The following is a 16,245-nucleotide window of genomic DNA, read 5'->3' as shown; positions in this document are numbered from 1 at the left end:
GTGTGAACGTCGACTACATGATACTTCACCATTTATGGGCCTAGGGGAGTGCATCTTGTATTCGGTTGCTAATTGCGGGGTTGCCGGAGTGACAGAAACCTGAGCCCCCGTTAGTATATCGATGCAAGAGGGATCACAGGATCTCAGAGTTTAAGGCTGTGGTTAGATTTATCTTAATTACTTTCTTGTAGTTGCGGATGCTTGCAAGGGGTATAATCACAAGTATGTATTAGTCCTAGGAAGGGCGGTGCATTAGCGTAGGTTCACCCACACAACACTTATCAAAACAATGAAGCTTATTTAGCCACATGAAGCGAAAGCACTAGACTAAAATCCCCGTGTGTCCTCAAGAACGTTTGGTCATTATAAGTAAACAAACCGGCTTGTCCTTTGTGCTAAAAAGGATTGGGCCACTCGCTGCAATTATTTCTCTCGCATTTTACTTACTCGTACTTTATTCATCCGTTACATCAAAACTCCTTGAATACTTGTTTGTGAGCATTTACAGTGAATCCTTCATCGAAACTGCTGCCAACACCTTCTGCTCCTCGTTGGGATCGACATTCTTACTTATCAAAGATACTACGATACACCCCCTATACTTGTGGGTCATCAGGCATCCCCAAGCTTAGATGCTTGAGTCTTCTTAAAATATGCAGGGATGAACCACCGGGGCATCCCCAAGCTTAGACCTTTCACTATTGTTGATCATAATATATCATCCTCTTCTCTTGACCCTTGAAAACTTCCTTCACACAAACTCCAAGCAAACTCATTAGAGGGTTAGTGCATAACCAAAAATTCACATATTCAGAGGTGACACAATCATTCTTAACACTTCTGGACATTGCACAAAGCTTCTGAAAGTTAATGGAACAAAGAAACTCATTCAACATAGCAAAAGCGGCAATGCGAAATAAAAGACAGAATCTGTCAAAAACAGAACAGTCCGTAAAGATGCATCTGGAAGGGGCACTTAACTTGCTTAAATGGAAAAACTCAAAACTAATGAAAGTTGCGTACGTATCTGAGGATCATGCTCGTAAATTTGCAGATTTTTTCGATTTTTTTACAGAGACTTCTGCGAGAATTCGTGACAGACAGCAATGCTGTTTCTGCGCAGCGATCCCAAATATAGCATCAATTTTAGCATAAAAACTTTACTTGGCACAAAAACATGATAAGGAGAGGTTGCTACAGTAGTAAACAACTTCCAAGACTCAACAATACAGTAAATAAAATAAAACATGGGTTATCTCCCAAGAAGTGCTTTTCTTTAACGCCTTTCAGCTAGGCGCAGAAAGTGCAAATCAAGTAACATCAAGAGAAGAAGCATCAACATCATAGCTTGTTCTAATAATAGAATCAAAAGACAACTTCATTCTCTTTCTAGGGAAGTGTTCTATACCTTTCTTGAGAGGAAATTGAAATTTAATATTACCTTCTCTCATATCAATAACAGCACCAACGGTTCGAAGAAAAGGTCTTCCCAACACAATAGGACAAGATGCATTGCATTCAATATCCAAGACAACAAAATCAACGGGGACAACGTTATTGTTAACCGTAATACGCACATTATCAATTCTCCCCAAAGGTTTCTTTTTAACATTATCGGCAAGATTAACATCTAAATAACAATTCCTCAAGGGTGGCAAGTCAAGCATATCATAAATCTTCTTAGGCATAACAGAAATACTTGCACCATGATCACATAAAGCATTACATTCAAAGTCATTGAATTTCATTTTAATGATGGGCTCCCAACCATCTTCTAACTTCCTAGGGATAGAAGCTTCAAGTTTTAATTTCTCTTCCCTAGCTTTAATGAGAGCATTTGTAATATGTTTCGTAAAGGCTAAATTTATAGCACTAGCATTGGGACTTCTAGCAAGTTTTTGTAAGAACTTTATAACTTCGGAGATGTGAAAATCATCAAAATCTAAACCATTATGTTCTACAGCAATGGAATCATTGTCACCAATATTTTGAAAAATTTCAGCAGTTTTATCACAAACAGCAGTTTCAGGCAATTTTGTACGCTTTGCACTAGGAGTAGAAACATTGCCAACACCAATTATTTTACCATTGATAGTAGGAGGTGCAGCAACATGTGAAGAATCAACATTACTAGTGGTGGTAATAGTCCATACTTTAGCTACATTATTTTCTTTAGCAAGTTTTTCTTTTTCTTCTCTATCCCACATAGCATGCAATTCAACCAACATTCTAATATTATCATTAATTCTAACTTGGATGGAATTTGTTTTAGCAAACCTAGCATCTTCAACTTTCTCAGGCATAACTTTCAATTTTAAAAGATCAACATCAAGAGCAAGAATATCAACCTTAGAAGCAAGAATATCAATTTTATCAAGCTTTTCTTCAACAGTTTTATTGAAAGCAGTTTGTGTACTAATAAATTCTTTCAGCATCACTTCAAGACCAGAGGGTACACTCTTATTATTTTTGTAAGAATTACCATAACCATTACCATTATTAGGAGGATATGGCCTATAGTTGTTGTTACCATAATTATTCCTATAAGCATTGTTGTTGAAATTATTGTTCTTAATGAAATTCACATCAACATTTTCTTCTTGAGCAACTAATGAAGCTAAAGGAACATTATTAGGATCAATATGTGATCTACCATTTGCAAGCATAGACATAATAGCATCAATCTTATCACCCAAAGAAGAGGTTTCTTCAACAGAATTTACCTTCTTACCTTGAGGAGTTATTTCAGTGTGCCATTCAGAGTAATTGATCATCATATCATCAAGTAATTTAGTTGCGGCGCCCAAGGTGATGGACATAAAAGTACCTCCAAAGACTGAATCCAATAGGTTCCTCGAGGAAAAATTCAATCCTGCATAAAAGGTTTGGATGATCATCCAAGTAGTCAGTCCATGGGTTGGGAAATTCTTTACCAAAGATTTCATTCTCTCCCATGCTTGAGCAACATGTTCATTATCAAATTGTTTAAAGTTCATAATGCTACTTCTCAAAGATATAATCTTAGCAGGAGGATAATATTTACTAATAAAAGCATCTTTACACTTAGTCCATGAATCAATACTATTTTTAGGCAAAGATAGCAACCAATCTTTAGCTCTTCCTCTTAATGAGAAAGGAAACAATTTCAGTTTTATAATATCACCATGTATATCCTTATACTTTTGCATTTCACAAAGTTCAACAAAATTATTAAGATGGGCAGACAGCATCATCGATACTAACACCAGAAAATTGCTCTCTCATAACAAGATTCAAGTAAAGCGAGGTTTAATTTCATAGAATTCTGCTGTAGTAGCAGGTGGAGCAATAGGAGTACATATAAAATCATTATTATTTGTGCTAGTGAAGTCACACAACTTAGTATTTTCAGGAGTACCCATTATAGCAGTAGTAAAATAAACTAAGCAAATAAAGACAAGTACCTAATTTTTTTGTGTTTTTGATATAGAGAACAAGACAGTAAATAAAGTAAAGCTAGCAACTAATTTTTGTGTGTTTTGTTTAAGTGCAGCAAACAAAGTAGTAAATAAAATAAAGCAAGACAAAAACAAAGTAAAGAGATTGGAAGTGGAGACTCCCTTGCAGCGTGTCTTGATCTCCCCGGCAACGGCGCCGTAAATTTAGCTTGATACGCGTAGATGCACACGTCCGTTGGGAACCCCAAGTGGAAGGTATGATGCGTATAGAAGCAAGTTTCCTCAGTATGAAACCAAGGTTTTCGAACCAAGTAGGAGCCAAGAAGCACGTGAAGGTTGTTGGTGGAGGAGTGTAGTGCGGCGCAACACCGGTGAAACCGGCGCCAACGTGGAACCCGCACAACACAATCAAAGTACTTTGTCCCAACGTAACGAGTGAGGTTGTCAATCTCACCGGCTTGCTGAAAACAAAGGATTAAACGTATCGAGTGGAAGATGGTGTTTGTTTGCAAAGAACAAGAAAACAAGAGAATGTATTCAGATGTAAAAGAATGGACCGGGGTCCACGAGCTCACTAGAGGTGTCTCTCCAATAAGATAACCGACATGCTCGGGTGAACAAATTACATGCGGGCAATTGACAAATAAAGATTCAATACATATCAATGATGATTACTATGTGATTTAATCAGGGCATTACGACAAAGTACATAGACCGCTATCCAGCATGCATCTATGCCTAAATAATCCACCTTCAGGTTATCATCCGAACCCCTTCCAGTATTAAGTTGTAAACAACAGATAATTGCATTAAGTATGGCGCGTAATGTAATCAACACAAATATCCTTAGACAAAGCATCAATGTTTTATCCCTAGTAGCAACAGCACATCCACAACCTTAGAACTTTCTGTCACCGTCCCAGATTAAATGGAGGCATGAACCCACTATCGAGCATAATTACTCCCTCTTGGAGTTACACGTATCAACTTGGCCAGAGCCTCTACTAGCAACGGAGAGCATGCAAGAACATAAACAACACATATATGATAGATTGATAATCAACTTAACATAATATTCTATATTCATCGGATCCCGTCAAACACAACATGTAGCATTACAAATAGATGATCTTGATCATGTTAGGCAGCTCACAAGATCTAAACAATGATAGCACAAGCGGAGAAGACAACCATCTAGCTACTGCTATGGACCCATAGTCCAAGGATGAACTACTCACGCATCAATCCGGAGGCGGGCATGATGATGTAGAGCCCCTCCGGTGATGATTCCCCTCTCCGGCAGGGTGCCGGAGGCGATCTCCTGAATCCCCCGAGATGGGATTCGCGACGGCGGCGTCTCTGGAAGGTTTTCCGTATCGTGGCTCTCGGTACAGGGGGTTTCGCGACGGAGGCTTTAAGTAGGCGGAAGGGTAGGTCAAAGGGCGTCACGAGGGGCCCAGACAACAGGCCGGCGCGGCCAGGGCCTGGGCCGCGCCGCCCTGGTGTCTGGCCACCTTGTGGCCCCACTTCGTCTCCATTTCGGTCTTCTGGAAGCTTCGTGCAAAAATAGGCCCCTGGGCGTTGATTTCGTCCAATTCCGAGAATATTTCCTTACTAGGATTTCTGAAACCAAAAACAACAGAAAACAGCAACTGGCACTTCGGCATCTTGTTAATAGGTTAGTGCCGGAAAATGTATAATAATGCTGTAAAGTATGTATAAAACATTCAAGTATTGTAATAAAAGTAGCATGGAACATAAGAAATTATAGATACGTTTGCGACGTATCAGGGCCCCACACGCCAGGGCAGCGCGGCCAAGGGGTGGGGCGCGCCCCCTAGTGTGTGGGCCCACCAGGGCCCCTCCGAGGCTCCCCTTCCGCCTACTTAAGGTCACCGTCGCGAAAACCCTATACGAATAAGCCACGGTACGAGAAACCTTCCAGAGCCGCCGCCATCGCGAAGCCAAGATCTGGGGGACATGAGTCTCTGTTCCGGCACGCCGCCGGGACGGGGAAGTGCCCCCGGAAGGCTTCTCCATCGACACCACCACCATCTTCATCACCGATGCCGTCTCCCATGAGGAGGGAGTAGTTCCCCCTCGAGGCTAAGGGCTGTACCGGTAGCTATGTGGTTAATCTCTCTCCTATGTACTTCAATACAATGATCTCATGAGCTGCTTTACATGATTGAGATCCATATGATGAGCTTTGTATCGCTACTAGTCTATGTGCTACTCATGTGATGTTATTAAAGTAGTCTATTCCTCCTGCATGGTGTAATGGTGATAGTGTGTGCATCGTGTGGTTCTTGTCGTAGATTATGATCATAATCTCTTGTAGGTTATGGAGTTGATTATCACTATGATAGTATTGATGTGATCTATTCCCCCTTTCATAGTGTAATGGTGACAGTGTGTATGCTATGTTAGTACTCGGTTTATTTTGCAAAGATTTATTATGCTCTAAGGTTATTTAAATATAAATGCTGAATGTTGTGGCGCTTGTTAACTCCGGCTTGAGGGAGCTCTTGTAGCCCTACACAACGAATGGTGTTCATCATCCAACAAAAGAGTGTATGTAGCACAAATGAGAAGAAGTTATTATTTATTATGCGATCAATGTTGAGAGTGTCCACTAGTGAAAGTATGATCCCTAGGCCTTGTTTCCAATACCGCAAACACCGCTTATTTATCGTTATGTTGCATGTTTACTCGCTGCCATATTTTATTCAGATTGCTATTACCACTCATATACATCCATACTACTTGTATTTCACTATCTCTTCGCCGAACTAGTGCACCTATACATCTGACAAGTGTACTAGGTGTGTTGGGGACACAAGAGACTTCTTGTATCGTGATTGCAGGGTTGCTTGAGAGAGATATCTTTGACCTCTTCCTCCCTGAGTTCGATAAACCTTGGGTGATCCACTTAAGGGAAAACTTGATGCTGTTCTACAAACCTCTGCTCTTGGAGGCCCAACACTGTCTACAGGAAAAGAAGCGTGAGTAGACATCACTACGGTGTCCAAAGAATATCTATAACGCAGAATAAGACCAAAATAAAAGCTACTAAGAAGCAAGCCTAGAGTCATCTTTGGTTCAGTTTTATTATAAGAACTATTAATTCTAGACCAAGCTTCCTTAAAACTCTCCTTACTCCCCTGTTTGAAAGTGAAGATCATTTCCTCAGGTGACATAGTAACAAGAATAGAAATAAAAAAAACTTAAATAGGAACTAATTTTTTTGTGTTTTTGATATAAAGGCGACTATAAAAGGAAACTAATTTTTTGTGTTTTTATATGATAAAGCAAACAAGACAAAATAAAGTAAACTAAGCAAAACTATAACAAAGTAAAGAGATTGGAGATGACAAACTTCCCTTGCAGAAATCCTCTTTCTCCCCGGCAGCAACGCCAGAAAATCTTGATGGTGCTCCGGTGATGGCGCCAGCCAATCTTGGTGTCGGTTGTTGTCGAAGCGGTTGGGAAACCCCAAGAGGAAAGTGTGATGAACACATCATCAAGTTTTTTCCTCGGTATGAAATCAAGGTTTAATCGACCAGTAGGAGGAAGGCGTGACTTCTGAAGGTGTTGCTAGCTGACTAGTGGCAGGGCGCACTACCGGCGTCAGCAACAACGTGGAACATGCACACAACACAACCAAAATACTTTGCCCCAACTTATAGTGAGGTTGTCAATCTCACCAGTTTTCTAAACACAAAAGGATTAGACGTATCGAGTGGAAAGAGATGTTTGTAGTAATTAAAGAGAACTGAGCTTTGCAGTAAGTAACAGAGCAGGATTGCAGCGGTTGAATTTATCAGTGTAAAGGAAAAAGGACCGGGGTCCACAGTTCACTAGAGGTGTCTCTCCATACATGACAAGATGATTACTATGAGATTCGTTTGGACATTACAACATAATACATAGACCGTAATCCAGCTGCGTCTATGATTAATAATCCACCTTCCGGTTATCGTCTGAACCCCTTCCAGTATTAAGTTGCAAGCAACAAATTATCGCATTAAGAAATGTGTGTAAAGTAAACAATAGAATTACCCTTGGATAAAACATTGTTATTTTCTCCCTAGTAGCAACAACACATCTACAATATTAGAAGTTATTGTCACTCTTCCAGAAAAATGGAGGCATGAACCTACTATCGAGCATAAATACCCCCTTTTGGAGTCACAAGCATCTACTTGGCCAGAGTATCTACTAGCAATGGAGAGCATGCAAGATCACAAATAACATATGACAATTATATATAATCGATCTCAAAATAGTTTACAATATTCTTCGGATCCGAGCAAACACAACATGTAGCATTACATAAGGATGATCTTGATCATGTAGGGCAGCTCACAATATCTAAACATGAGGCAAAAAATGGAGAAGACAACCATCTAGCTACTGCTATGGACTCATAATCCAATGATGAACTACTCACACATCACTTTGGAGGCGGCATGGCGACGTAGATGCCTCCGGCGATGATTTGCCCCTCCGGCAGGGTGCGAGGAAGAGCTTCAGAACCCTCCGAGATGGGTTCTGCAATGACGGCCGCGACGGAACTTTTCGTGGATGGAGGCTCACGTATTCAGGGTTTTCCCGAGATCGTGATTAAATATGCGGAGGGGCGATGTCGGTGGAGGCTAGGGTGGCCCACACCACCCCTAGGCGCGGGTCAGGGCTAGGCCGCGCCTAAGACTGGAGTGGCCGCCCTGCTGCCCCCCTTCGACTCCACTCTGGACTCTATCTTCGTTACGTTAAAATATTGACTTCGGCTTTTGTTTCGTCCAATTCCAAGAATATTTCCTGTACAACTTTTCTGAAATACAAAAACAACAAAAAACAGGGAACTGGCACTGTGGCATCTTGTTAATAGGTTAGTGCCAGAAAATGTATAAAAATGCAACGAAATATGAGCAAAACAAATATAAATTGGTGTAAAACAAGCATGAAGCATCAAAATTTTCAGGAACAAGCCAAGCATAGTTATTTTCCAAAGCTTCATGCATCCCTAGTAGTTTACTAGGTATTGGCGCTTTAATTTCCCTACCATCATTAACATTATTAGTATACTTAATTCTATCCATATCCATCTTTTCAAGTATTTGTTTAAAATTAGGAAAGAAACCAAGCCTCTTATGCTTAATAAAAACTTTTCTAGCTTCTTTAACTATATCCTCAAATTCTCTAACAAGGACTTTTAGAACAAAATTTCTCTTTTCTCCCATCTCCATATCCGAAAGTGTAAGAAACATATGTTGTATTATGGGATTGAGATTAACAAATCTAGTTTCTAACATGTGTATCAAACAGAAGTAAGCACTTTTATAAGTAGGAGCAGTTTTTAATAATGGTATATCTTCAAAATCTTCATCCATACTAACATGGGTGAAAAATTCTTCTATATTATCTCTTCCAATGATACACCCTCGTCCTACCGGTATCTTTTCCAAAGTAAACTTAGGATTAAGCATGATGAAATAAGCAAAAAGTAAACTAGGCAAATAAAGTAAAGACAAGTAACTAATTTTTTTGTGTTTTTGATATAGAGAACAAGACAGGAAATAAAGTAAAGCTAGCAACTAATTTTTTTGTGTTTTGTTTAAGTGCAGCAAACAAAGTAGTAAATAAAATAAAGCAAGACAAAAACAAAGTAAAGAGATTTGGAAGTGGAGACTCCCCTTGCAGCGTGTCTTGATCTCCCGGCAACGGCGCCGGAAAAGAGCTTGATGCGCGTAGATGTACACGTCCGTTGGGAACCCCAAGAGGAAGGTGTGATGCGCACAGCAGCAAGTTTTCCCTCGTAAAGAAACCAAGGTTATCGAACCAGTAGGAGCCAAGAAGCACGTGAAGGTTGTTGGTGGAGGAATGTAGTGCGGCGCAACACCAGTGAAACCGGCGCCAACGTGGAACCTGCACAACACAATCAAAGTACTTTGCCCCAACGTAACAGAGAGGTTGTCAATCTCACCGGCTTGCTGAAAACAAAGGATTAAGCGTATCGAGTGGAAGATGGTGTTTGTTTGCAAAGAACAAGAAAAACAGTAGAATGTATTCAGATGTAAAAAAATGGACCGGGGTCCACAGCTCACTAGTGGTGTCTCTCCAATAAGATAACTAACATGCTCGGGTGAACAAATTACAAGCGGGCAATTGACAAATAAAGATTCAATACATATCAATGATGATTACTATGTGATTTAATCAGAGCATTACGACAAAGTACATAGACCGCTATCCAAAGATGCATCTATGCCTAAATAATCCACCTTCGAGTTATCATCCGAACCCCTTCCAAGTATTAAGTTGCGAACAACGGATAATTGCATTAAGTATGGTGCGTAATGTAATCAACACAAATATCCTTAGACAAAGCATCAATGTTTTATCCCTAGTAGCAATAGCACATCCACAACCTTAGAACCTACCGTCACGATCCCGCATTTAATGGAGGCATGAACCCACTAGCGAGCATAATTACTCCCTCTTGGAGTTACAAGTATCAACTTGGCCGGAGCCTCTACTAGCAACGGAGAGCATGCAAGAACATAAACAACACATATATGATAGATTGATAATCAACTTAACATAGTATTCTCTATTCATCGGATCTCACCAAACACAACATGTAGCATTACAAATAGATGATCTTGATCATGTTAGGCAGCTCACAAGATCTATAACAATGAAAGCACAAGCGGAGAAGACAACCATCTAGCTACTGCTATGGACCCATAGTCCAAGGATGAACTACTCACGCATCAATCCGGAGGCGGGCATGATGATGTAGAGCCTCTCCGGTGATGATTCCCCTCTCCGGCAGGGTGCCGGAGGCGATCTCCTGAATCCCCCGAGATGGGATCGCGGCGGCGGCCTCTCGCAATGTTTTCCGTATCGTGGCTCTCGGCACGTGGGGTTTCGCGACGGAGGCTTTAAGTAGGCGGAAGGGTAGGTCAAAGGGCGTCACAAGGGCCCCACACACCAGGGCCGCGCGGCCAGGGCCCAGGCCGCGCCGCCCTGTTGTGTCGGCGCCTCGTGGCCCCACTTCGTCTCCTCTTCGGCTTCTGGAAGCTTCGTGCAAAAATAGGACCCTGGGCGTTGATTTCGTCCAATTCCGAGAATATTTCCTTACTAGGATTTCTGAAACCAAAAACAGCGTAAAAACAAGAATCGGCACTTCGGCATCTTGTTAATAGGTTAGTGCCGGAAAATGTAAAATAACGCTGTAAAGTATGTGCAAAACACTCAAGTATTGTAATAAAAGTAGCATGGAACATAAGAAATTATAGATACGTTTGCGACGTATCAAGCATCCCCAAGCTTAGTTCCTACTCGTCCTCGAGTAGGTAAACGATAACACAAATAATTTCTGAAGTGACATGCTACCAACATAATCTTGATCAACATTATTGTAAAGCATATGAGATGAATGGAGTGATCTAAACAAAAGATTGCTAACAAAGATAATGACTAAGCAAATGAATCATATAGCAAAACTTTTCATGAATAATACTTTCAAACAAGTATCAATAAGACTTGCATAAGAGATAGCTCATAAGCAATAAATTCATAGTAGAATGCATTGAAGCAACACAAAGGATGATTAAGTTTCAGCAATTGCTTTCAACTTGTAACATGTATATCTCATGGATATTTGTCAACATAGAGTGATATAACAAGTGCAATAAGTAAACATGTAAGAATCAATGCACACAGCTTAACACAAGTGTTTGCTTCTAAGATAGAAGGGAATGGGTAAACTGACTCAACAATAAAGTAAAAGATTGGCCCTTCGCAGAGGGAAGCATTGATTACTATTTTTGTGCTAGAGCTTTTGTTTTGAAAACATAGAAATAATTTTGTCAACGGTAGTACTAATTCATATGTGCTATGCATAATACTTCCTACAAGTTGCATGCCTCATGCATAGAGTACCAATAGTGCTCGCACCTTGTCCTACTATCTCGGAAAACACGGATTCTCATCGCATAACATATGCTTCAACCAAGTGTCACAAAGGGGTACCTCTATGACGCCTGTACAAGTGTCTAAGGAGAAAGCACGCATTGGATTTCTCGCTTTTGATTATTCTCAACTTAGACATCCATACCGGGACAACATAGACAATCAGATAATGGACTCCTCTTTTTAATGCTTAAGCATTCAACAATAGTTAATATTCTCATAAGAGATTGAGGTTGTATGTCCAAACTGAAACTTCCACCATGATACATGGCTTTAGTTAGCGGCCCAATGTTCTTCTCTAACATATGTGTGAGAACCGGAACTTAACTTTCCGACCCTCCTGTGTTACTCGTCAATCCCAAGATCAATGTTGACGACACAGCGAAATGTATATCATTACAGATGTACAAAAATTAATTATTACATAGTTTGAATAGCCACATAGTGTGACATTCATTACAATCAGAAAGCACAGCGGATAAATAAAACGCGAAGTGACCCCATCTCAGCCACAGGCAGTTGATGTAGTCCACGAGACCTCACTCTTCAATGTCGTCGTAGTTGTTGTAGTCTTCCTTGTCTTTGCAGTACTCTGAATATCAACAAAAGTATTGCCATGAGTACATAGAGTACTCAACACACCCCCTCGATGCAAGACCTAATATATCTACATGAGGCTTCAAAGGAAGGCTGTAGGTTCTTTTGCATAAAAGCCAATTTTATTTGCAATACATTTGATAAAAGCATTTTAGACGAAAACATGTTTTATAATGAGTGCAATATTTCTCATCAATGTGATTGTCCTTGACAACTCACGTATCTCATAGGATTCAGATTCCAGGGGAAAGGAGGAAAGGAGAGGGAGGGAGAGGCAAAGAGGGAAATAGCAAAACAGGTTCCTGTATGTCAAGAAGGATTCATGTGTCGTCCATGACCGTGGACACGGCTATTCGAATAGTTTTAACTCTGCAGAGGTTGTACACTTTGCCCACACGACACAACCCCGTCTTGTTGCCCACCAGCCGTCGCTGATTTAGTACACACCAATTGGTGTACCGGCAGAGGGATTGTGACAAGGTCTTTTAGCTAGATCCCCCAAAGATGTGACATGCCCACCGGGTCTGGCGCACGGTACTGGGAGTACGTCCCCAAACCGGTCCCCCCATTTGTGCCGAAGGTTCTCCCGTAGGCAGCGACCTCATCTGCGGTACGGCGACATCAACACCTAAGGCTGACTAACTTACTTAACCAGGCCAGTGCCCATATAGCATGTGGTTGTACGGTTGTCACAATCTTCAAATCCAAGACTTATTAGGACCCTTATGCGGCACGAACGACGGATTGCTCCCTCCAACTTGTGAAGGGCAGCCAATCGCTCCTTCAACATTTGATTCAGCTGTCGCCCGCGCCATGTTTAGATGGTAAATTTCACCCAGAGTAGAAGAGAGAGAGAGAGTAGATGAAGCACAACGGCTAACCAGCCTAGCTCAACGAGCTCAACAACTTTCAAAAGGGTATGTTTGACCCGAAGGTCGATCAATTCCTCCAAAGAGGCAATAGGAAGTATCCTAATGATTATTTAGCGTGCTAAGCATCTCTACTCTATCAGGATTATTATATAATCTCTACTCAGGGTATCAAGTAAAAGGCGACAAGCGAATCAAGGTTGGTGTGTCAATCGACACGCTAGCTACTGGAATAAAATAGCATATATATTTGTAAAACATAAAATAGAATGCAATTTGTAAAACTGGGATAGACATGATGAGAGGGCATGCCTTCGTTGATGAATCCTTTGTCTTTCTCAATAACCTGATTATGTCCACGCCCAACCTCGCCACTCCCTACTCGTCGTAACGGTAGAAAATAACAACCAAATAAATACCAAAACAATAATCACCAAAAGCGAATGAAATACAAATAAGAATGAATGGGTGGATAGGTGTCAAATAGGATGGGACAACTTGGATGGAATTGAGAAAGTGAGTTGTGGTAACTCGAATAAGAATCAACTAGCATGTGCATGATGCTAGGATTGATTATCGGGATAAAGATCTATGATAAGACATCAGAGAATGGCTTGCTATAACTAGCTAACCATGTGCACATGATCTAAGGGTTATGGTAAAGTTGGTCGCAACCGTGTTAAATAGTAAACGCGCCCTACACAATATAGCATAACTAGACAACTAGCAAAGTTTATCTAACATGCTATCACAAACATATAAGCAAGACCAAGGCTCAGATAAACATACATCATAAAACAACATGATATGCAAGCTAATGCTGATACTATGAATTGTATCACGTTAGTGATCCATATATGTTCACCACAATACAAAGGGGTAATGCAAATAATAAATGACTACTACCATGACACACGAACTAGCTAGAGCATTATATGGTCTACCACGAAATCTAACAAACATGTCACAAGCTAACATACATGTACGAGACAACAAATATATCTATTTATAATTAAACAACAACAAGACATGTTACTATATATTTGATATTAAATATATGTTAGCATACATGAAGACACTTCAAAATATAGTATGCAATACTAACATGAAAATAAGCTATCATCTATGTATGTAACACAAATGATCGATCAATGGAGTATCACATGAACAACATATACAACTATAATATAGACCAAGCATGATCGATAAACCAGCTAAACAACATATATGTAATATCACGACAAGCTAGTTGCATAAAGTAATATTAGACCAAATAAGTGTATGCATGAGCTACTAGTTAAACAAGAGCAATTAAACAATGTCATCATCTTATATGCAAATCTAGCATACTAAACAAGTAATTAAATAGTATACGCTCATATAATTGAACAAACTAACAAGAACAATTCATGTCACAAATATAATAGTACCAATATATTGCGTGAAATACTAAGCATAGATTATTATAACATGCATGTACCATACGGGTTGATCATCCATGACTAACAAGTATCACTAGCTAGAAATAAAACATGGATGAAAGTAAAGCATGGCAAGAAATCGTATAACAAATATAAACAAAGGCAACCAAACAAACAAATAGCCTAACATGATATTGGATCATAAGTCAAAATTGTAGAATAGCCTTCTAGATAATAAATCAATATATATATTAATAAAATACCATTCTCATAACTCAATGCTGATTAGACATAACCAACGGATCTGAAATAAGTCTAGAATATAAGAACCGTACTAGCTAAAAGATGCATGTAAGCCAAGAGTTAAATCTAGCAATTTACACACCTATAACTAAGCATGTGTGATTCATGTAAAAAAATGATCAAACGAGGCACTCACGAATGCAGAATTAGCTAGTATCAGTAGCACTACATTAGGCACAAGAAATTACACGGACGGGTGTCTACATGCTCATGGTGATGCACCAAAACAATTTGGACATACATGAATATGAAAAGAAAAGAAAAACAATAAAGCTAGCAGTAGTATATGAGGCAAATGCAACTACCCGTACATGTACTCATAGCAATGCAATTGGCTCAAACCACTTCGCAAAAATGAATTTGATAAACATCAACAGTGTGAGTAAACTAGCATGTGTGGTTGAACTACAAACTATGATCAAAGTAGTCGGTCAGTAGTGCATTTGACAAAACAAGATCACACGTACACCTATAGTCAAGCATGTAAAATTCTTTGTAACTACTATGATCAAACAAGACATCCATAAGCAAGTAACAATGACATGCATCCAGTAGACAAGCGCTGGAAAATCTACCAAGAATCTAGCAAGTTGCAGACTACCATCTAAAGAACCAAAAACGTATGAACAATCCACACATACATGCATGCATTCCTATAATTTTGAAATCCACCCATCAACTACGAAAACTAATACCACTTCTGGGTTTCTAAGAGCATTTGACACACTTTCTATGTTGGGCTTGTGTGGATTCGAGTTATGCAAAATGCTAGAACGCTGATGCCATCCGGTGGCATTCGGTTCACCGGCGACTCGACAAACTGTAAAACTACGGCTGAAAACCATGTCTAAGAGGTAGGCATAACTATCCCAACCGTGTGTGTGCGAGGGTTTCTGCTGGTGCTCACCGAGTGCGACGCAGTTCGTGGTTGAAGTCGGTGGCCGGAGTCGAGGGCGTTGCCGTGGGTGTCGTCGGTGGTCAGCAGCTCGGCCTTCTGGTTCCGTGAATGAACTCCCCATCCTTTCGTGCTCCTCCTGGCGCAGCAGCTCCATCCTTCGTGCCCCGAGTCGTCGGGAACGCGGGTGGCGTTGGGCGGCGTTCTTGCGAGTGTGGCTTGCTGTGTGTATCTATGGCTCTGGCAGTGGCATGGGATGAAAGAGGAGAGCAGGGGCATCGGTCTGAGGGCTGTATATGAGGAGAAAGGTGCGCTTTTATTGACATGTTCAAAGGGAGATTGAAAGCGAGTAATGGCGAGCCGTTTCTGCTGCAGTTTCTGATGTTCATGGCTAGCGTTTCATGACATGCAGGAAGATGAAGATGGGCAGCGCGTCCCTTGGCGTGCTGTGCTAGACTCCCGTGTTCTGCTGGTCCCGTACGTGCAGCATCGTATGCTCTGACTGCTGTACGTGGCATGGACTCTTCTTGATCGAGTAGAATACGAAGACAACGCTATGTTTTGTGTTGTTGCCGGACTGCGTGCGAGTTGAACGGAGATCGAGTCAAACAATTGGGCTGCTTCCTCGGCTGGGCTTTGGTACAGTGCCATGCTGGTGCTAAGTAAATAGAAGTAATGCTTTGGCTGCTAGCTTCGATGATTTTCAGGGAAAGAGCGGAAAGAATAACAAGAGTAGAGAGAAT

Source organism: Lolium rigidum, chromosome 6, assembly GCF_022539505.1.
Source record: "Lolium rigidum isolate FL_2022 chromosome 6, APGP_CSIRO_Lrig_0.1, whole genome shotgun sequence".
Taxonomy (NCBI): Eukaryota; Viridiplantae; Streptophyta; class Magnoliopsida; order Poales; family Poaceae; genus Lolium; species Lolium rigidum.
This window is presented reverse-complemented; position numbering follows the sequence as displayed.